The sequence below is a fragment of the Semicossyphus pulcher genome, unplaced genomic scaffold (genome assembly GCF_022749685.1).
Source record: "Semicossyphus pulcher isolate SPU_LCO1_2020_fin unplaced genomic scaffold, fSemPul1.0.p SCAF_13, whole genome shotgun sequence".
Lineage (NCBI taxonomy): Eukaryota > Metazoa > Chordata > Actinopteri > Labriformes > Labridae > Semicossyphus > Semicossyphus pulcher.
The window spans coordinates 23,510,194-23,531,601 of NW_027211637.1; the positions used below are offsets into that span (position 1 = coordinate 23,510,194).

Here is a 21,408-nt window from a genome sequence, read left to right on the forward strand (position 1 = left end):
TGAGTCTAAAAGGCTGCTAAATGAAGTCATGATAAATCTCGGGTAGAGTTACAGTCCACTACAGCTTTCAACACAACCACTGGCTGCCTGGTGCCCCTCTGGATATCCACCCTTGGATCAGATGCAGAGTTATTAGTCATGGTCCCATCCAATCAGCCATCCTTAATGCTTGTGCTACTGGGCATTACTGTGGAGAGGACAGATTGTCTTTTATTGTCAGTTTGATTTCAAAGTGAAGATTAGTCATATTCAAGCCGCTGCTGGTGTCACAAGCCTGTGTATGTGTGTGTGTGTGTGTGTGTGTGTGTGTGTGTGTGTGTGTGTGTGACTGAAATATTTGCATTTGTGCCTCCAAACATCTGTGTGGCTAATTATTCACTTTGCCAAATGTTCATGAGTAGCCATAGCGTCATAGATTACACAGAGAATTAAACCTAAAATAGCCCTTTCCCATATTGTATGTACGTTATTAAGACTAAATAGCGCATAGACAGACTGTAGCGGTGATGTAATCCGTAGACTAAAACCCCGTAGCTGCTCAACAGACAGTAAATAATGGAGCAACATAAAAGCATCATGGTAATTTTGCCTGGAAGTGTGATATGCCACTGTGATCCTGTCCTCTGTAAAATGGTATACATTGCAATGTTTGAGTGGTATTCACAGTCAAATGCACTTTTTAGGTGAAGAGTCAGCGGGTTATATGTTTTAAATAAGTGTTGATTCTACTATGATTTAGGAGGCTGTAGCATGCGCTGCTGTTGTTCTGCATGTCATTATCCAGAGAAGGGCTCTTGTTATGTAACCACAACACAGACGTTGGTCTTTGACCTGAGGCCTGTGACTGGTTATGAGCCAGTGGTCATCAAAAACATACAAACATTTAGGTTCTCTAGTATAAATACTTGAACTATGAAGGTTATAGGGAAAAAAATATGAGCTAATATAGAAATTGTTCTAGCAGGCACTCTGTAACAAGCAAAAAAAAATCACTGAATGCACCTCATGTTAAAGGTTCAACAATTCAACAGCACCACAAACTAAAATGAACATACAGTTGAATCAATGCCTCTGTAAAACAGTGTCAATAAAGAATTGAACATTAATACCAGACGGTCGAATGTCCGTGTACAGTAAATGGCAGCAAAGTTTACTGGATGTAAAACTTACATCTTACTGCTTCTTAATTTATCAGCAACTGAAAAGACAATTGCCGGATTTCAAGGTAAACAAAAAAAAATAGATAAGTTGCAACAGCTAATATTAGCATTCAACAAATTCTTAGCTGACATTACTATTGACTAGCTAACAAGCTAACATTATTTTTAGCTTGCTACTAGCTACTGTTAGCTAGGAATTTACACCTTTCCTATCCTGTCTGCTAACAATTTTAAATGTTGTAAGAGATCTAAGGTTGTACGTGGTTCAATGTCGATGTTAGCTAATGTCAAGCTTGCGAGTAATCAAGGATTGTCACTCCCCATTGTCTTTTCAGAAGCTGATGAATCGGACAGCAGTGATATAATAATGATTTTTTAGATTTTGAATGTGTATTGCAAACAGGAGCACACAGTTGACTTGCTAACAAGCTATCTATAGCTAGCTAGTAGTTAGCTAGGCTTTATGCCTTCCCTGTCCTGTCCTGTAACAATTTGAAATGGAGTTGTAAGGCAGTATGTGGTTAGTATGTCACCATTGTCTTTTCAGAAGCTGATGATTGGACTCCGTGATATAGGCTGATAGTGATTTTTCAGCTTTCCAATGTGATTTGCAGAACAACAGGGGCGGATCTACCAGGGTGGCATGGGGTGGCAGCTGCCACCCTTGAAAAACGCCTTGCCACCCCAGCTGCCACCCCAATTTTGAATGATCACATTAAACATCATCCAAAACAAACGTATATATGCATGTATTTGAGGCTGGTTGGAAATTCAGAAGAGTGAAACTCCAATGTCCGAGTGCAAGTAAATGCAACACAAGATGATGGCATGACGCTCCTCCTTGCACTTTGACACTGGACGCGGGGCTGCCTGTCGGAAACTGGGACTCTTTGTAACCGCTCCTTTGTAACGGCTCCATACTGGCTCCAAGCATCGGGGAAAGTGTGACTGTCCGGGGCGAGTGTAACCCCTGATTTTACATATAATAATGTCAAACTATTATTTACACAGGATTGTGATTCCTAGGTCACACAGAGGTGGAATTGTTCCCATGATGGTTGGAAAGTCTGAGCGTGACACCTCTTATAAATACGCCACTGCAGTTTCCACCAGCTCTCTGCAGACGGCTGTTAGCGCTGGTGTTTGGTTTTTTGTTGCCATGAGGCTCAAATGTCTGCATGATGAGTTATTTAGATAGAAAATAATATTAAATGCTTAAATAAGACTAAGTTACTATAAATCCAACAGAGATGCTGTTTCACCTGCAGCACAGTCTGGGGTGCATCTCTTTTCAGTCAGTTTCTGTTGTCTCATTTGTGCAGGTTAAGCGTCTTCAAAAGAGGCCTCTGGTCAGGTGTTAAAGGCAGGTTGTGACTTCACCAATTTGTACAGAGAAAGTAAAACAAAGTCAGCAGAAGAATGAGAGAGCTGTCAGTCAAGCACGTTTTGTTCACGCCCCCACAGACCTGAGAGGAGGTCCAACAAGGAAACATAAAAACACCTGAAGATTTTATACACAAATGATATCAGCTTTTTATTAAATATGAAGCATTATTATTGATTCAAATACCAAACAGTGAAATAACTTGTTATAATGACCAGCAAATAGTCAATCAGTTCAAAAGCATTTATTTGTTCACTTATTTTGAATCAAAGTCACAACACAGAGTTTAAATTCTTTTTAAATTGTTAATTAACCTTTTTTTTTTTCTTCTCTGACAGATTAAGGGGCAATTTAAAGTGTCCGATTGACCTACAAGCTGCTTGTTTTTATGACTGTGGGAGGAAACCGGAGCCCCCGGAAGTGAACAAATAAATGCTTTTGAACTGATTGACTGTGTGCTGGTCATTATAACAAGTTATTTCACTGTTTGGTAATTGAATCAATAATAATGCTTCATATTTAATAAAAAGCTGATATCATTTGTGTATAAAATCTTGGTGTTTTTATGTTTCCTTGTTGGACCTCCTCTCAGGTCTGTGGGGGCGTGAACAAAACGTGCTTGACTGACAGCTCCCTCATCCTTCTGCTGACTTTGTTTTACTTTCTTTGTACAAATTGGTGAAGTCACATCCTGCCTTTAACACCTGACCAGAGGCCTCTTTTCTTTCCATTTCAATGTGGCACCTTTCCTTTAGTACTTTAAGTTGTTACTCTGAACACACATCTTCTGTTTGAGTCCTTAAAGAATTAAGCTTAGGAAGGGTTAATTAAATGCTATTCATTTGCGTGTGTGTGTTGATACATACTTCATGCCACCCCTGCATAAGTCAGTGCCCCAGTTGGGCCACCCCAGTCAAAAAAGTCTGGATCCGCCCCTGATGAACAAACGCTGTAAAACATTAGAACAGCATTTGAGCTTCCCACACTGAGAGTGACATCAGAGGAAAATGGCTGCCTTTGAATATGGTGAATTGAATTTGATATGGAAAGCTTATTAGCAAACAGTTGCTTATTTAAACATCCAGCTGTGACAAGGACACTTATTATTGTGTGCCTATGTAGGCCTACATCATTAATGCTAATTTAAAGTGTTACAAGTGAGATTTTTGGTGTCTAAGAGCTACAAATTTTGACACCACTATTGTGTTGGGATGTTCTGATTGTGATTCACTTTCACATAAAAAAAATTTGAATGAACATTGAGTCAGAGAGTCATCACTCACAGTGTTGAGCTCAATTTGTGCTGCTGGTCGATTAATCAATTAGACTAATTGATCCACAAAGATTTGATTGGCAATTATTTAGCTAAATTGAGTCATTTTTGTCAGCTCGAGCTTCTCTAATCTTCTTCTTACCGTATTTTCTAGTCTTATGTAATGCAAATGTTTTTAAGTTTTGATGATTGAAGAAGTCCTTTGAACATGACACTTTGGGCTCTGGGATAAGTGGATAACAATACATTTCAAATTAATCGAGAAAATAATCATTTTTGTAGTCCTAGAACCTAAGAGGGACAAGTCCAAACAGTATGACTTTTCTGTCCATATTCCAAAATAGTTCGCATTGCTTTTACGCAAGATATATTTTTGAATGAATTCTCCCTTTACAGTCTCCCTCCTCTCCCCTTGAATCATCAAAGAGCGTCACTCCTCAATAAAACACACTCACGCGCGCGCATGTTGCCTCTACTGTGCGCATTATGATTCATCAACCACCGCTTGCTCATGAGACCGTGATTTCGGGTCCGATGAGTTCATTTTCGGAGCTGAGTGTTTTGTCGTGGGCCCTCGGTTGCCCCCACCACCACCACCACCCCCACCCCACCTCCCTCATCCCGCGTCTCGACGGACCAAACGCTGCTGCAGCGGCATCACCGGCAGCCTCCAAACTGCGTTTTCCCTGCCGTGATGGATCCCTGTGAACGCCGGTGAGCTGCTATCAGAGGACCGCTCAACTGTGTGGAGGAGGACCGCCGCGCGAGGACCGCAGCGAGACTGTGCCATACATCTAAAGGGATAAAAAAACAAAAACATTTAAGGCTATTTCTTCCCATGTTGTAGGACTGTCTTGTTTACCTTCAGATAAACAGCCGGGTGACAGTGATATTACGGCCGACATGTAAGAGCTGGATAACTATTCCCCGCGTGAACGACACCAATCCGCAGCTGATTACAATAACATGAAAAAGGTAAGCTTGTTGACACGTTTGGGGGTTTTTACATCGGGCGTTGCGGGTTTCAGTCAAAAAAAAATCTAACGGCTCGATTTGAGCTCATCAGGCTGCATTGTAACATCGTCAACCCTCCTCTTGAGTTGAATTTGCCTGTTTAAAATAGGTCGTTTTCACCTGTCGACTCGTGAGAACGTGGATAAGATGCCGATGTGACTTGTAAATGTCATGTCAACATGGTTTGGTTCCTGAATCTGACTCTGGAGCAGAGCTGCCTCCAGACTGCCAGAGCCAGAGTCAGTTTATATAAAACATTTGGGTCTCTGGAAGTGTTATAATGTAGAGAGCACAATACGTAGGCTATGTGTAGGCTATATCCTGTGTTTGACAAAGTTATGAAACCTGCTGTGGGGAAAGACAGCAAGTGAGAGTTTGAGGAGGGAAAAACACGTCTGTTATGTGCAATTAGGCGAAATTCTGTTAGCTTTTAACTCGGTGCAGAGTTGGAATTAATCAGCACTAAATTACCATTTACTTGTGTTGGTTGCTTTGCTCTTCTCTGGCTTTTGATGAGTGTAAAATCCTTAATCTACAGCAGCACACTCCTTCTATCTTCCTTTTGAAGTTTCATCTCTCACTGCTGGATAAGCAGGAAAATAATGCAGCTGTTTTGGGCTATAAAATATAAGTAGTATGTGAGAAACATACTGTCCTCTGGATGGAGCAGGAGCACATTCCTGGTTTCTAATATAAAGCAGCTGGGGGCTGATCGATAGCCGCTTTGTATCGAGGCCTGTGTTTCAGTTGTTGTTGCCCAACAGTGGTCCCTACAATTAAAAGCCCATTTTGTTAGTGGAAGGCTGATTAATTATTCATCCGCAGCTCAATGGGACCACAAATCTGTGGATGGCACAGTGAAGGATGTCAGTGCAGCAGTGTATAAGCCTCTGCTTGGACAGCATGGAAGGTTTATACAACATAGGCTGAATGGTAAATACCCCTTCTTTTCTCTTTTGTCAACCTCTACACGCCGGTACCGTTTGCTCTTGAAATAAACAGCAGGAGAATAAAAGCATACAAGCTCCAAACAGAGTCGTGGAAAAGCTCTGGGTCTCCTGTACGAAACAGCTCAGTTGGTGGTGGACTGCAGGCTCTCACTATACGTGTCAAAGTCAAATCTGCTGCCAGGAGGCCAACAGCCGCGATGATACTGTAGCAGAGAGTTTGAAGAAAACCCAGCTGGCTCCGGTCCAGGGTGGTGGGTGTTTTTAAAAACTGGCTTAGTCAGGGCTACTGCAGGGAGTGATTAGACAAGATGCTGTACAGTATCACACACACATCAGCGTGACGTCAGAGGACACATTGTTTTAAAAGTCTTTTCACTGACACACTGAGGAGTTCTGCACTAATATTGATACATGAAGGTGACATTCACATTATTGTCATGTTAAATGATCTGCTTGAATGTTTGTTATTGTCTGAAACAATTGCGTTGGTGGATTTATGTCTTACTAGATATATTGGTTATCAGTGGACTACGTACGTTTACTGTCCTTGAGTAGACGTTTGAGGTACTTCTACATTACCTGAGTGCATATATTGTATGTTGCTTAACTTCCACTCTACTTCAATGATTCAGTGGTGGTACATATCACTTACTTAAGTCAGTCATAGAAACGTGCACTCTGTGAGTCCTGCTTTTACATTTTATAGATTATATTTTGTATGAATGATAAAAATCTGCAAAGTAACTATCTAAAGATGCAACATAGTGGAGAATTAAAGTACAATATTTCCCTCTAACATGTAGTGGAAGAAAAGGAAATACAAGTAACTACTTTGAGGTAAAATATGTAAAATGTCTGCATTAAAATGTCTGAAAAACCTCTGGACCTATGTTATAGAGCTGAGCAGTGTACATACATTATACCAAATGTTTCCATCAATGTTGTAGCCAAAGAAAAATGTTACACTGTCCAACATAACATCGACTTTCTTCTGGGAAACATGTTAAAAACAGATGATAGTCTTACCATCTTGTGGTTTGAATAAATGGGACTAAAAATAACGTGAAAAAAAACATAACAGTACCTCATCTGTGAATTTGAACTTTGCCTGAGTCAGGTCAGATAGATTTAATTGGCTAGGTGTTATTTTAACAATTAAGACAACAACTCCCACGAGCCCACGCTACTTCATCACATCAAACTAGATCTCTTGTTGTTTTGATTGACAGACCCCTAGTGGCTGTACAGTACACAGATTATTTAAGTTCACTGCATTTATTAGACAGCTGTTGTTCTAAATGACTTTACTGATTATGATTTATGATTTAAACCAGTGGTTACCAACCTGGGGTCCGGGCCCCCCTTAGGGGGCCACCAAAGATCGCTGGGGGTGCGTGAGGCTTTGTTTGCACTGAGATTGTCAAGATTAGATTTGCACGTTAAATAAAATAATTTAAAAAGCACTAATTTGATAATCAAAAGTCTGTCCAACTATAAAAAAATATTTTTTTTTTTTCGGTCCTCATTCAAATATAGTAGCTACTTTGTAGGCCACACCTCTGTGAACTATAGACTGATTGGTGTTCATTTTTGCCGATAAAAGGTTGGGAACCACTGGATTAAACTACCCTGCAGTGTAAAATGCAGTTTGAATGATCTAACTGTACAATTAACTTCCATATCAATGCATCACTAACAGTAATATAATGAACATCACTATTGCAATTATCAATTAAGGAATGCAGATAATAGGGGTGCTGGATTAGCTCAGTTGGTAGAGCAGGCGCCCCATATATACCCCTTTTCGACCGAGGCAGTTTCAGGGCCGGTTCGGAGCCGGTGCTCAATTGAGGAACAGTTTTTTGACAGCATATGAACCGGATCTCGGCCAGGAAAACAGGTTCCAGAGCGGCACCAACTCTTTGCTGGTCTCCAACCACAAACAGCTTACGTCAGGGCCGAGGGGCGGGGTTGCCAAGACCAAAAAGACAAACCAAAACATATACAGAGAGGCTACAGTCCTCGACGCAGCGGCCACAGGTTCGACTCCCGCCCTCCGCCCTTTGCTGCACGTCACCCCTCTCTCTCTTCTCCCCATACTTACTGTGTCTCTTCAGCTGACCTATCAATAAGGCAAAATGGCCAAAAAAAAGCAGTCTATCTAAAGGTGTTAGATACATAATACTTACATAATAAGACTGTTGAATTTTGCTGACAATACTTTCCTACTTTCAGAAGACAATTTGACGCAGGGCTTTCTAATGTAATGGAGTATTTACTTGCTTGTTTTGCAAATAATTCTTTCGCAAATATGCAACTACTTCTACCCTGAGCTAACACTGTAAGAGAGTTTTCCATCTGCTGGAAAACCGCATAAGTGTTGCAATCTTGTGTGTCCGACCTACTGTGTGACAGCGTCAGCATTATGAGGCTTTGTTAAGTATGACTGCACATGCTGGGGCGCGTTAGCCGTATCATGAGAAGGGAAAGAGCACAAATGTCAGAAGGAATTTTCCTAATTGGCATTTTGATGAACATGGACAACCGTCTCTGGAGCCCAGTCTCCTCTCTTAGACTCCTCTTCTGTTTTATTAACTCTCCAGCTTTCCTCTGCCAATCTGTGCACTATATCAGCCGCGTGTGGTGGGTGTAAGGTCAGCTGACAAACACAACAAGGTAATTACAATATAGTGCGTTCAGCAGCCTCTCATGTCACTCATCAGGCTGTTATATTGAATGATGGATAACGGCGTCAGGATGGATTACTTACTTTCCTCTGTTATTACGTCTGCTACAGTAAAGACTGATGTGTTTACTGCCTATGTGGAAGAAACCGTTTAAATTTAGCACATATGTAATATCAAGCTGTTGTTTCTCTCTATAGCAGCGAGGCTTCAGTGTAACTTCACTTCAGCCGTGTGTACACTTCCTGCTCACCGCCGCTCAAGTGTGTTGATGCTCCATCTGATCAGCGATCGTCTCACCGCGGCCTCTTACATTTGAGGAGAAAGAGGACTCGAATGGAGAGCAGAACTGCTGTGGAGAGAGAGAGAGATTTTATGACCTTGGTTATGTCTCTCGCTCTCAGTGCGTCTCCTGCAGGAGCTGATGGAGTGTTTGGAGGTGATTAGAGTCGGCCTCCTCTGACGCCGCTCTGTGCTGCTGAGTCGGTGACCTTTCCTGCCATCAGGTCAATCTGCCCAACCATCTCTCCTCCTCTTTCCTCCACCCTTTCCTCTCCTGTTCTATTATCTCCCCTTCTCATTTCTCCTCTCCAATTCTTTTCTCTCCCCTTTTTCTCCTCCTACCTCCCGTCTGTTCTTGATTTCTTTTCTTTCCTCTCCTATAATCCTTTGCCATTTTCTCTCCACTTTTCTCTTCATCCTCACCTCCTCTCCTCTCACATCCCTTTTTCCTCTTCTCATTTTTTCTCCTCCTACCTCTCCTCTTTTCATCAGTCCTTTTCTTTCCTTTCCTCTCCTCTTCTTTAATCCTTGGTCATCTCACTCACTTTTCTCTTAAATCCTCATTTCCTCTCCTTATTTCTCCTCCACTTCTTTCCTCCTCTTTTCCCACCTCTCCTTTTCTCCATCACTTCCCTTCTTTCATCCTTCCTTATCTCCTCCCCTTTGCACTCCCCTCTCCTCTTATATCCTCCTCTCCTTATTTCTCCTCTCCACTTCTTTCCTCTTCTCTTCCCTCTCCTCCACTCTACTCTGCCTCCTCCTTTCCTCTCCTCTCCAATCCTTTCATCTCACCTCCTCCCTGTCCTTTCATCCTTTCCCGTCCACCACCCCTCCTCTCCTTTGTCTCCTCACCTCTCATCTCCTTTCTACTCATTTCATCTCCTCCTCTCTTTCATTCTCCCATCTTCCTCATCTCTCTCCTAGTCTCATCTACTCCTTCTCGTATCATCCCTTTGACTCCTCTCCACTCCTTCCCTTTGCCTCTTGTCTTCTCCACTACTCTCCTTTCTATTTTGTCCTCTCCTCACCTCCCCTCTCAAATCTCTTCTCCTCTTATGTCCTTTTAGTATTTTCTCTCCTTTTTTCTCCTCTCCTATGCCCTTCATTCATTTCCTCTTTACTTTGTCCTCCCTTCTCGTCTCCTCTCTGATAATTTCATTTTTTCCTCCTTTCTTTTCATTTTTTGTCCTTTCCTCTCATCCTCTACTCTCCAATGCTGTCATCTCCTCTCCTCTTGTACACTTGTATCATTTTCTCTCCTATTTGCCCCCCTCTATTCCTTTTCTCGTTTCCTTCTCCTCCATATCCTAATTTCTCCTCTCCTATCCTTTCATTTCCTTTCTTGCATCCTTTTTGCTCCTCCCTTTCCTTGTCTCTTGTTTCCTTCTCCATCTCCTAACTTCTCCTCTCCTCTCCAATCCTTTCATTTCCTCTCTTGTATCCTTTTCTCTCTTTCCTTGTCTCTTGTTTCCTTCTCCTCCCTGTGCTAACTTCTCCTCCCATCTCCTCTCCTCTACTTTTATCCTTGTCTCTCTTTTTTGCTCCTCCCTTTCCTTGTCTCTTGTTTCCTTCTCCATCTCCTTACTTCTCCTCTCTTCTCTTCTCCTCTCCAATCCTTTCATTTCCTCTCTTGTATCCTTTTCTCTCTTTCCTTGTCTCTTGTTTCCTTCTCCTCCCTATCCTAACTTCTCCTCTCCTCTCCTCTCCTCTCCTCTCCTCTCCTCTACTTTTATCCTTGTCTCTCCTTTTTGCTCCTCCCTTTCCTTGTCTCTTGTTTCCTTATCCTCTACTCTCCTCTCCTCTCTCCTTTTTGCTCCCCTCTGTTCCTTGTCTCTTGTTTCCCTCTCCTCTCCTCTCCTCTCCTCTCTTGTATCCTTGTCTCTCCTTTTTGCTCCGCTCTGTTCCTTGTCTCTTGTTTCCTTCTCCCCCCTATCCTTTCCTCTCCTCTCCTCTCTTGTATCCTTTTCTCTCCTTTTTGCTCCCCTCTGTTCCTTTTCTTCCATTTCCTTCTCCTCATCTCAAACTTCTCCTCTCCTCTCGCATGCTTTTATCCTCGTCTCTCCTTTCCTTTCCTCTACCCTGTCTCCTCGATCTCCTCTCTATCCTTACACATCTCTCCTCTCTCCTCCTCGTTGTCCTCTCCCCTCTCTCCTCTCTTGTTCATCGGTATGTTCATGCGGCAAAAGACGAGAGAAAAAGCAAATCAAAAGATAAACACTCTTGTACGTCACATTAAATGCTTCTCTCCTCCTCGCGTCTCCGGATTCGTCAAGTTGTAACATCTCACATTTTCCACTTCTCGAATGAGAGCTGAAAATAGAAACAACTGTTTTACAGTCGGCTCCTGACAGGCGACTTGTTATCTCCCCGCGTGTGTCACTTTACAATAAGTCCTTGGCCGGGCCGCGTCGCTGAACGGATCCTCTGACACGAATTTGCATGTTAAGCTGAACGTTCCTCACCAGGGACGATTAATCAGCACACAGCAATTAATGAGTGTGTGTCCCCCGGTGATTAATGTGTCTCATGTGTCCGACGTGGGAAAGATCCCCGCAACATCTGTTTGTTCATTTCACTGTTTTTATATTTTTCACTCACTTTCTTGGAGATATTAGGCTTTAAAATTGGGTTTGAATTACATGCAGCTAATGAATGTATCCTGGTTGCAGTTTACAATCAAATACAATACAGAAGCTTCCTCACATGACTGAGAGGCAACAGAGCAGCGCCCAGGATGCTGCGGAAATATTACAGGGTGAGATTCAAAAGCTCAGGGATATTTTGCTTCGCGACTACAAAGAGAATTTCTATAACCTTCACTTGAGTTTTTCTCGGGCACTTCTTGGTGATTGTGTCCGTGGGTGGTTGTGTTTGTGTATATATATATATATATACTTTTCTGGTCAGGGACGGAGCATACAGGGTTTCATTGTAATATCTGCCGCCCTTGAATCCGTGTTGGCTCTAATTCCTTTCATGTAAATATAAGACAAACAGATTTTTTTGCCTTTTGGAAACCTGCATCCCTCTGGCAGGTCCACAAACAAATTCATAAATTCATGTACATATTCGAGAGAGCCGCGGGACAACAGAAAAAAACGCTCTTATGTTGACTTTAATGTGTTTATGACCACAAACAAACTTAAGCATGCAGAGAAGATGGAAGGAAAAAATGTACTTTGTTGGGAATTATGCAAGGACAAAGATCAATGCCAGCCTGCAGCAAGATTCCCTCTCATTAATGCAAAGTTAAACTAATTGTGTCATCGTTAAGTTCACACATTTTTCTAGCCGAATAGTGATTTAACGTCTTAGCTGTTTCTCCTAATGCTTCTCTGCAAAAGCGTCAGCGTGCACAGACACTGGGCTTGATAGGGAGTCAGAGAGCAGATCGGAGCCCTCTGAAGATTAACACCATGGGACGCCTGCCTTCTGGCTCCTGCCACCGAGTACATCCACTCAAACCGAGACCTGACCCCGGGTGTGTGCCTGTGTCAGAGCCTCGGCCGGGCCCCGCGGACCACCATATGGACGCGGCATCTCGTGTGATCGTGCCTGTTGCCGTCGCCGATCCTCTCCTGCCACACCAGAAGTTTTTTGTCACCTCCTGACATGGATGGCAACGCATCCTTTCATGCACAGATAGCTGTATAACTGTCCCAAGTCTCAATAGAGATCTGGCCAACACTGATTGTAGATATGTGTGCAAATGAAATAGTTTCATTTGTTTAAAGTGGGAGTATTATGCTGTTTCACATTTTAAGACATATCATTTTACAGTTGGATGTACAGACTCAACGTGGGTGAAGTTTCTAATCTGTACCTTAAAGTATGTAACACCGGGTTTCACACAGTTTTTTTGACACGCTGCATTTTGTGATGTCACAAAGTGCAGCCTCAGCAGGTTTCGGAGAGCTGGCCAATCAGAAGAAAAGTGGGCTTGTAGAGGCGGGGTCTCTTAAAGGGACAGAGCTGACTGAGTCGTCTCAAGCAGAGGCTGTTTGAGGGCCTGCACAGAGCAGAGAAATTTTTAACTGAGTTTTTTAAATTATGTTAAGCTACTTCACAGGTATTGCATAGTAAAAAATGAAGCTTTAAATAAGCATAATACCCCCTCCTTTAATTAGCCTTGTAGCAACAAAATAATTGACCTGTAGTTCGTGTCTTTTAATACTCCAGCAAACATCACTACAGCAGCTTCTCCGTCACAAACACAAAAGAAGCAAACATTGTGTTTTCTGTCTAAAGTGGAACCAAACTAACCTGTCTGAATGCAGAAGTCAGTCTAATACAATCGCTCTTTTATTTTATGCTACACACAGCGTGAGCCTCACAACAGCAGGTCACAGTAAAGTTGGTTACCTGCAGCCTGCAGCTGGATTACACGCCTGTGTCACTTCCCTGTGGATACCTCGTGTTGGGGAGCGCGGGCTGATTCAATTGAAGGAATTACTCCACCACAACCAATACATTTTTGAAAATAAGAATATTATTACAGCATGTAAACAAATCGAATAACAACTTCAGACAAAATCAGACCTTAAAAAGTATCAAAAACATGGTTTGATTCCATGAAAGCCCACAGCAACCAATCCATCCCAAGCCCCGCCCCCTTTTCGCTTTATGCTCCAATAACAGTTGAGCAAGCTTGATACCCAGCAGAGCCTTCGTCAACTTTCCCTACCCATGTCTACTGAGCTAGATATACTGTATGTTAAGTTTGTCTATGTTGAAAAGAAAACACAATTTTAAAGACGTTTCAAAGGGAGGCCTGTTTAAGCGACACCCTCACTGTGCCAAAGGAGACATGTTTGCTATATTCCCGAAGCTATAACCAGTCGATTCTGTTCATCTAGGTGCTGCAGCAGCACATCTGCCTTGTTCATAAAAGTTAACATAGTGAAATACAGTATATTTCCATCACATACTATAAGATATCGTGTACACACTGCAGCAGCCTAAACTGAACCGCTTTCTCTTCAGCTCTTCTACCCTGTCCAATGAAGGGGGCGGGGCTTAGTAAGGGTTTATTACAGTACGGTATATATAATACCAGGCTTATATCCTGCATGTAAGGTCAAGCTGTGGGTATAGGGTAATCAAAACACTTGGTAAAGTTTAGGGAAAGATGATGGTTATGGTTAATAAAACACGCAGGTTGATTGCAGGTCTGTGCTGAGGTGTGAAAGAACAAACCACTTCCTGGTTGTAGACACAGGATGTAAGCTGGGAGGTATAAAGTCCTCTAGTATTGATATAATCCCTATAGGATACGGGGCTGTTAAAATACTTTTTGAGGAAAAAAAAAAGAAGAGCATTCTTATAATTTGCTCTGAATACGGAGAATAAAGTATCTGTAACACAGTGATCGTGTTATGAATGCTAAGTTTAAGTTTTCCCTCAATAGGACATATGGTGCAACATAACAGCTGGACTGAGATTACCTCACGCCCTTTGATTTCAAACCACATTAGAGAATTCATCATAGTGTACAAAAAAAAATCTAGGTCTTAGTGTGCTAAAAGACTGACCTTTTTAATATGTTAATGTGTCTCTACAGCGAAAGCAGCAGCCAGGCATGTAACCTCCCACTGAATTATGCCACGAAAAAAACATGCACACATTAAAGTGTTGCACATGGAGGGTGCGCACAATGTGCAGCTGTCATGCCACGGTCATGATTCAAACAGCAGCAGGTTTGACGTGCACTCTCACATACACACATTTGAGTGGAGGATTTCAGGAAGGGAAACAGTCGCCCTGTGTGAACTGCAGATTAAACTAAGCTTGAGTTTGAGACTCAGAAATCACACCAGGGCTTTGCTTTGACTTAATCCTGCCTGTGCACGGTGTCAAGATCTTGCATAATGACGTAAAGTCGCCTGAGATAACAGAAAAGTTAGAAAACTGCAGAGATATCACAACTTTGGTTTGTAGCCTGAATAAAGTGCAAAACCATCAACAATCACTGCAACTGGGAAAATCCCGTCTGACCCCATAGTTACTACTTATTTTTGTTGCAGAACATTACTGCAAGAGTTTGGCATCTTGGGAGCATCCAAAACCACTCGTGAACTCAACATTGACTTATTAATACGTTTAGAAAATTAAGATGATAAAACTAAACCAGCAGGTGCTGATTTACACATCCAGCAGACAATATGCAACATGGTCATTTATTTTGAGGCTTCTGGCCAACTTGACTGGGTTGCACCAACTGTTCTCCTCTAAGACCGGTATTGTTGGCTGAGTCTTTGCTATCTTTGCTAAGACCCAACTTAAAGAGGGGGTATTATGCTGTTTCACATTTTAAGACGTATATATAATTTTACAATGTTGGATGTCCAGACTAAACGTGGGTGAAGTTTCAAATCTGTAGGTAAAAGTATGTTGGAGTAATCCCCAGGCTTCTCAGCTCAGTCTGCAGGCTGCTGTGAACGCCCGGTTTTACACACGCTGCACTTTGTGATGTCAGCAGGCTTCAGAGAGCCTAAATTATGCTAAGCTACTCCACAGGTATCACAGAGTGAAATATGAAGCTTGAAATTTATAGGAATTACTTTATGTTTACGAGTCGACTCGTAGGTAAATAACTCCGGCAGCATCAGTTCAGACAACTCACGTTTGTTGTTTGAAATGTTTACTGCAGCAGCAGAGCACAGCTTGTGTTTGACGTCTAGGCTCCAACCTCATCACTCCTTGCAGATCTATTTTACATGCAGAAATTTGAGGAGTAATGAGATAATATCTTAAACCCCCCCTAGCCGGAGCCTGCCGGTGGTGCAGGGCAGCGGTGGCAATGACAAATGGCAAATCTTGCTGCTTAAATAGACCGCCAAACTGGGAGGAAGTGTTTGTCGGCTGATTGTGGAGAATGACGCTTGTCAAGTGTGAAATCAGGGCAGCTCGAGTTCTCCATTTAGAGACAACTATGTATGTACCAGTGAAAAGGCATTCTTAGCAAGGCAAATAAAGATGTGTTGAGAATTTGGTCTTTTGCAGCTAAATGCTCTGCTATGTTTGCTAGTTAGAAACAATAGTGAGAGTGAACTATAACAGGAAGTTGCTCATTAGAATCCAGGAAGACATTCTCTCTGCATTAAGTTGATTGAAGGAAAAGTAATGGCTCTGCTTTTTTCTCAAGTTTCCATTTTATGTTGCAAATTACCGTTGATGTGTAATATCTTGCAGACAGGGTTGCTTGTGAACACCATAATCAAACTGTCACGGAGTCTGAGCTTTGTAGGAGTGTTTCTCCATGTGTTGGCTGGTTCGTGGTGCTGTTTGGTTTTAATGTGTTTTGGTGGCTGGTTTTCTGCCCCCGTGCCTTGTTTATTGCTTTAGCAACCAACCTGACCGACCATGTTTGGTCAGGAGAGACTGTGGAGTGCACCCACACAGCCCTTTCACTGTCAGGGCCACAAAGAGTCAAGAGCAACGTTCAACCTTGTGACATTACGCACCTGCATGCTCTCTTCCTACACACACACACAAAGTTTGACTGCTCTAAGGAGTGATAGTGCACTGTGTCATCCTCAGTGGTGAGGCAATTTGAAGCAGGTCTCTCTTTTCACAGATAGATGCCACACGTCCCAGAGGACTGCTAAACACTTACTCATGATCAATAACACTCACTGTAACCTTGAAGCTAAATACAACGGTTTACAACATGACACCAGGTGTACTACTTTATAAAGAGTCCTCCTTCCACTATCAGTCTATCAGCCTGGCTGCTGTTTACTTGGAGGGATGGAGCAGGTTAATGAACATCAGTGTAAAAGAACAGGATGTAGACACGCTAGAGTTAGCAAGAATGCTAGTTTTCATCCATTAGCTAGTTTTTGTGTCGTTACTTCCTGATAAACCGTTGCCAACACAACACAAATATACACAGTACACTTATAATGGTACCTAAAGGTGTTTCAGTTTGCTAAACATAGTTTTCTATCCTTTGTTAATCCCTGCAGTGTGAGCCCTCCAAAGTTGATACACCATCTAGTGCTCTCCGTATTAGCTTAGCGATTAGCATTGCGAGAGATTTGCATAACAATTTGGTCCCGTCTTCACACTTAACAGCGGCTTAAGCGCATGCGACGGCTGCCTGTGTTTCTTTGCTTCAGTTTGCTTTCTTATATATTATTCATGGTGCAGTCATGTGCATTCACACTCGCTGCACAAAGTGGAGCTTGTTGTGTTTAAGTCGCACTCAATGTTGCATGAACAATAGCGAGCACATTGCATGGGATGTTGGCATATTAGCGCTTTCATTAATTATGTCATGACCCGCTCCTCGTATGTTAAAAACTGAATGTTTGGAAGATAGAACGAGGCACAAACAGAATGGAATCAAGTAAACAAACACAGTATTTAATAGATTGTTTTTTCCTGCTCATTTACGCAGGCTAATGGACATTAGCGCTGTGTGTTTTCACTGGATTTAGAGAGAGGATTTGTGATGTAATGGAGAAACTTGTGTTAGTCTGCCACTGCGGCAGGATTAGCAACACAGGCAAAGAACTGACTTCTGCAATTCCTCTGCTGTCTTGTGTTTGTGTGAACCTCACAGTCTCCGCAGCAGGCTGTCCGTTATACTTAGATTTCTTGAACGTGACTTGTCTCATTGTCGTCTCTCTGCAGTCGACGAGCAGGTCACCCTGAGCTGTCTGTTGTAGACTGCTACAGCGCTTACTGTACGACATCAGCGCGCCCAGCCTCCCTCCTCACAACACCGAGGTCATACGTGCATGTTTGTGTTTCTACAGGAAGTGCGCATTCACTGTAAACACCACTGTTGCATAATTCACAGCAGGAGGGAGGCAGCTGTTCCTGAAGACTGGCAGGTAATGGGGCAGTAAGATGCTCACAGGAGGCTGGAGGGCAAATCCTGTACGAGTCAGAGATGTTACGCAGTTCCAGCCTTTCCCAAAGGGATCCCGTCTGGAAGCTTGACTGCAGGTCGTTGATAAAGGAGCTGCATTAGGAGCTGACTAATGGCAGAACTAATATTAGGCTCAGATTTCGCCACCTGCTTGGAGAGCATCTGTCCGTCATCACAAGGCAATCTCTCTCTTTATTAATCTGCTGGGGGTGGTAATGAATTTCATCTGGAGAATTGCAAGGGCTCCCAAAGGTCACTGTTTGCACTTTTGCTTCCTCTATCTCTTCATCTCTTCCTGTAATCCCACTCTCTTCTATATTAATTTGTGCATCACACAGAAGCATAAACACACAGTAAACACCATCATGTCATGCAAGCTGAGAAAACATTAGAATTTGGCCTTTATGTTTGGTGGGAGGCTTTATCCGAATCTATACATTAGTAGAATTTCAAGTCATTGTATCTCTAAACATAGGTACTACCGTAGACCATAGTATAAAAATATTGGACAACAGAACAGGTCCCCGAAAGTGAAGCAAAAACATCTCTATCGCCCCCTGCTGACTGGCTGCAGTATAGGTCATAAAGCCTGCCTCCTCCATGTCAACAGATGGGACACGAGTCAAACTTTAAAATCTAAATACATGTCAAAAACATTTTTCTTAAAGTCGAGGTGAAATGCAAAAAGGAATTTTAATCCTTTTAGATCACATCCCCGGTAATATTGTGCATCTATTTAAGAATATAGGCCAAAAAAATACAGAAAATCCATTTCTTCGTATTCTTATATCAAAAGCCAATCATTTTTTCTTCCTTTAAAACAAAATATCACGTGTGCTTACGTAAGCAATTTCACGTAACCGATTTCAACCAATAATATCATGACATCCACCTGTCAATCAATCTGCAACATTTAGCCACAGAGCGCCAAGAGTGATATGACACGCCCACTTCTCAACGATCCAATCAAATCCCTCTAATGATATGTCCCGCCTGCACGTCCTGTTTCACTCGGAAATACGTCACGATACGGAAGCCAGATACTCTCGAAATGCCGTTTCATGGTTTCTGTCATTATAGTTAGCTAATTTCATGCAGATTATGTCCAAGTGTAAATTTTTCTGACAAGTTGATTTTTAATTTGTTATTTGATGCTGTAAAAAGGATGATTGACAGCTCTGTTGTCGTTAGTTTCCTCCATTGGTTTGTAGCAGGCAGCGGATTACTGCCATCTGTTGGAATGCAAGGCACACTTCTTTAAACGTAGCACTGCGACTCTGGAAAGCAGATTACTAATTTGTTCGTGGGCAAGCGTTATCTGCTGTGCTTAAATTTTAAATCCGATCACACGATTACAGTTCGAACTATTAATATTTCACCAGGTTCGAACAATATATCGAATTTGGATTGAAAAGTGACAGCCCCAGCTCCGGGGGTATTTTGGCTGCTGTACAACGAGAGGAGTTGGAAACGCGTCGTCCATATATACCGTCACTGGGTACTAGAAAGTGATGCTTCCATAATGTGCCGCTGTCTTTCTCTAAGACTGTCTTCTTGCCAACACACCTCATAAATTATTGCAGCACACTGTAGTAACTTGACAAACCTTTGTACTCCACAGTATACAGACTTCTATTTTATTGATAATACTGAATGGAAGGGGGTGTTTATGTCTTGCTGCCTTGCTGCAGGGGATTCTGCAGTGCACATGCTGTGTAAACAATTTACCAGAATAAAGATAAATCTCCTCGTCTTTATCTCTCTGTCTTTGTTAGGCCTCATCTATTTGTAATCAAATACTGACGCAGACAGTCAGAGCTCGGCCTGCAGCGTATTCTTTAACTGACTGACCAACAGTGTTGCTCTCCCTGCGGCATCATGATGGATGTTTGGTTGTTGACAGGGCTGTGATGCTGTGAATGCGTAGTGTGCAACATATTTGTCAAAATATTTCAGCATTTGAGTGGATTGAGATGGAAAAGAGAAAGTTTTTTCTCCCCTGAACGGCGGAGAGAGGAGGGTTTCCACGAGGCAATATGCTCTCTGGTAGCTGTGTGATTGTTTCTGCCTGATCCTCCTGCATACGCTCGGTCACTGCGCTGCGTAGAGTCTCATTAGTATGGGTGTCACTACCTCTCCTTCAGCTGAACCTGCCATGCCACTACTGTAGTAGAGCTGCCTGCCTGCCTGCCTGCCTGCCGCATTGTCCCTGGATGGCCGATGTGAGGCTGCCAGCTCTGTCTCCTCCAAGGATGACTGAAATGTGGGCGAGCGTCAGAAGCTGAATGTCATGATTCAAGCAAAGGAAATGTGTGTGTGTGTGTGTGTGTGTGTGTGTGTGTGTGTGTTGTGCGGCACAGAGAAGCATGTTTATATGAAGTAAAAGGAACAGGAAAGATAAAAGAGGCCTTTATGATTATCACTGCTAACATGCAAACATAAAGCCTGCGTTAGAATGAATGGTGGCCACCAAGCGGCTGTAAAAGACGACTTAAATGCATGCAAGGACTTTGCTTTAATTAAACTGATTTAATGTATAAATATACTTTATATAACCTATGGAGGCTGTAGAAGAAGAAATGAATACCATGTAGGCAGATGGGAACAGCTAATCTGAGGGGCTCCTGCATGTCCTACCCCACGTTCTCAGCCCATGCTTCCTGTCTTTCTCTGGAAAACAGCTGACCTGTGATTTTAAAGCTTGGCTGATACTGTAGATGCAATTCCAGTGTGTATTTTTTTAGCAATTTTTCATACAATCTTAGTTGGAGGAGGTTCAACAAGTCTCAGATGTGTGAAAACTGACAGCCTAGCATATTTGTTTGTTTACTCTGACAGTTTTGGCTGTAGCTCTACCGTCTTTTTTATAGCATCACAGGTGTTGAAATATGGTACAATCCAAGGACGAAAGTGACAGAGAGCAGCAAAGTGATGCTGTTTATGATATCCAACACCTCGCTTAGAACAAACACATGTTTGTGCCACAGGCCCGGCTTCTGGAGCTGGGGAACGACAACAGGGAAAAAAAGTGTGAAAAGGAGACTTCTGGAGCACACAGAGACAAGCAGGCCAAGAAAACCTGAAGTCGGCAATCTCAAATCATTACAAGGGAGCAAACCACATCATTGAAGTGTCTTGTCATATAGTAAAAAGTATCACTGGTGGGTTATGGAAGCTGTAGAGGTCTGGAATCAGGCCCAGAGAACATAAAGTCAAGATGAAGCGGCTGCTCAACTCTATAATTCTTAGATACTGCCTTAAAAATTGACCGGACAACACTGGAAGTTACTAAACTGCCTCCAGGAGGACCTAAGGAGACTGATGAGTAATTTCATCCTTTGGGAAATACACTTTGTACTCGGTATAGTAAATTTGAAGCTACAATCAGCCACCAGTTAGCCTAGCTTAGCATAAAGACAGTAAAACGTCCAATCTGGTTATCTCCAAAAATAACAATTTGTGCACTTAAAGTATCTATCGCTGAATGAGGTAACACAATGGTGATTGAGCCTATGGCCCACTGATGAAAGCCTTTGCATTTGCAGTATTACAGACTGTGTGTCTGTGGCGACTTTCACAGAAAAAATCACAAGCAGCGCCCAGTTAGTGACACGTTTTCCATCAGCCAGCAGTGGTTGGTCTGCCAGAGAGGGTAGGCGGAGCTAAGCGGCTGCTTTTCCGGCCTCTGCAAGTGTTGCGAGTAAACAGTAATCTACTATGGCTGAACATACAAAGAAAAGATCCATGACTACAGATACAACTTCAACAATAAGTGAAAATCCA

General features: G+C 42.5%; 1 protein-coding gene across 1 annotated transcript in view; it reads left to right on the forward strand.

Annotated features, from left to right (window-relative positions):
* Window positions 1–4,752: 4,752 nt before the first annotated feature.
* The window catches only part of dlgap4a (discs, large (Drosophila) homolog-associated protein 4a), a 91,105-nt gene continuing 74,449 nt past the window's right edge, over window positions 4,753–21,408 (forward strand). Inside the window, exon 1 of the mRNA XM_069660034.1 lies at window positions 4,753–4,792. The gene's annotated coding sequence lies outside the window, so the exon portion shown is untranslated. The remainder of the gene's footprint in view (window positions 4,793–21,408) is intronic.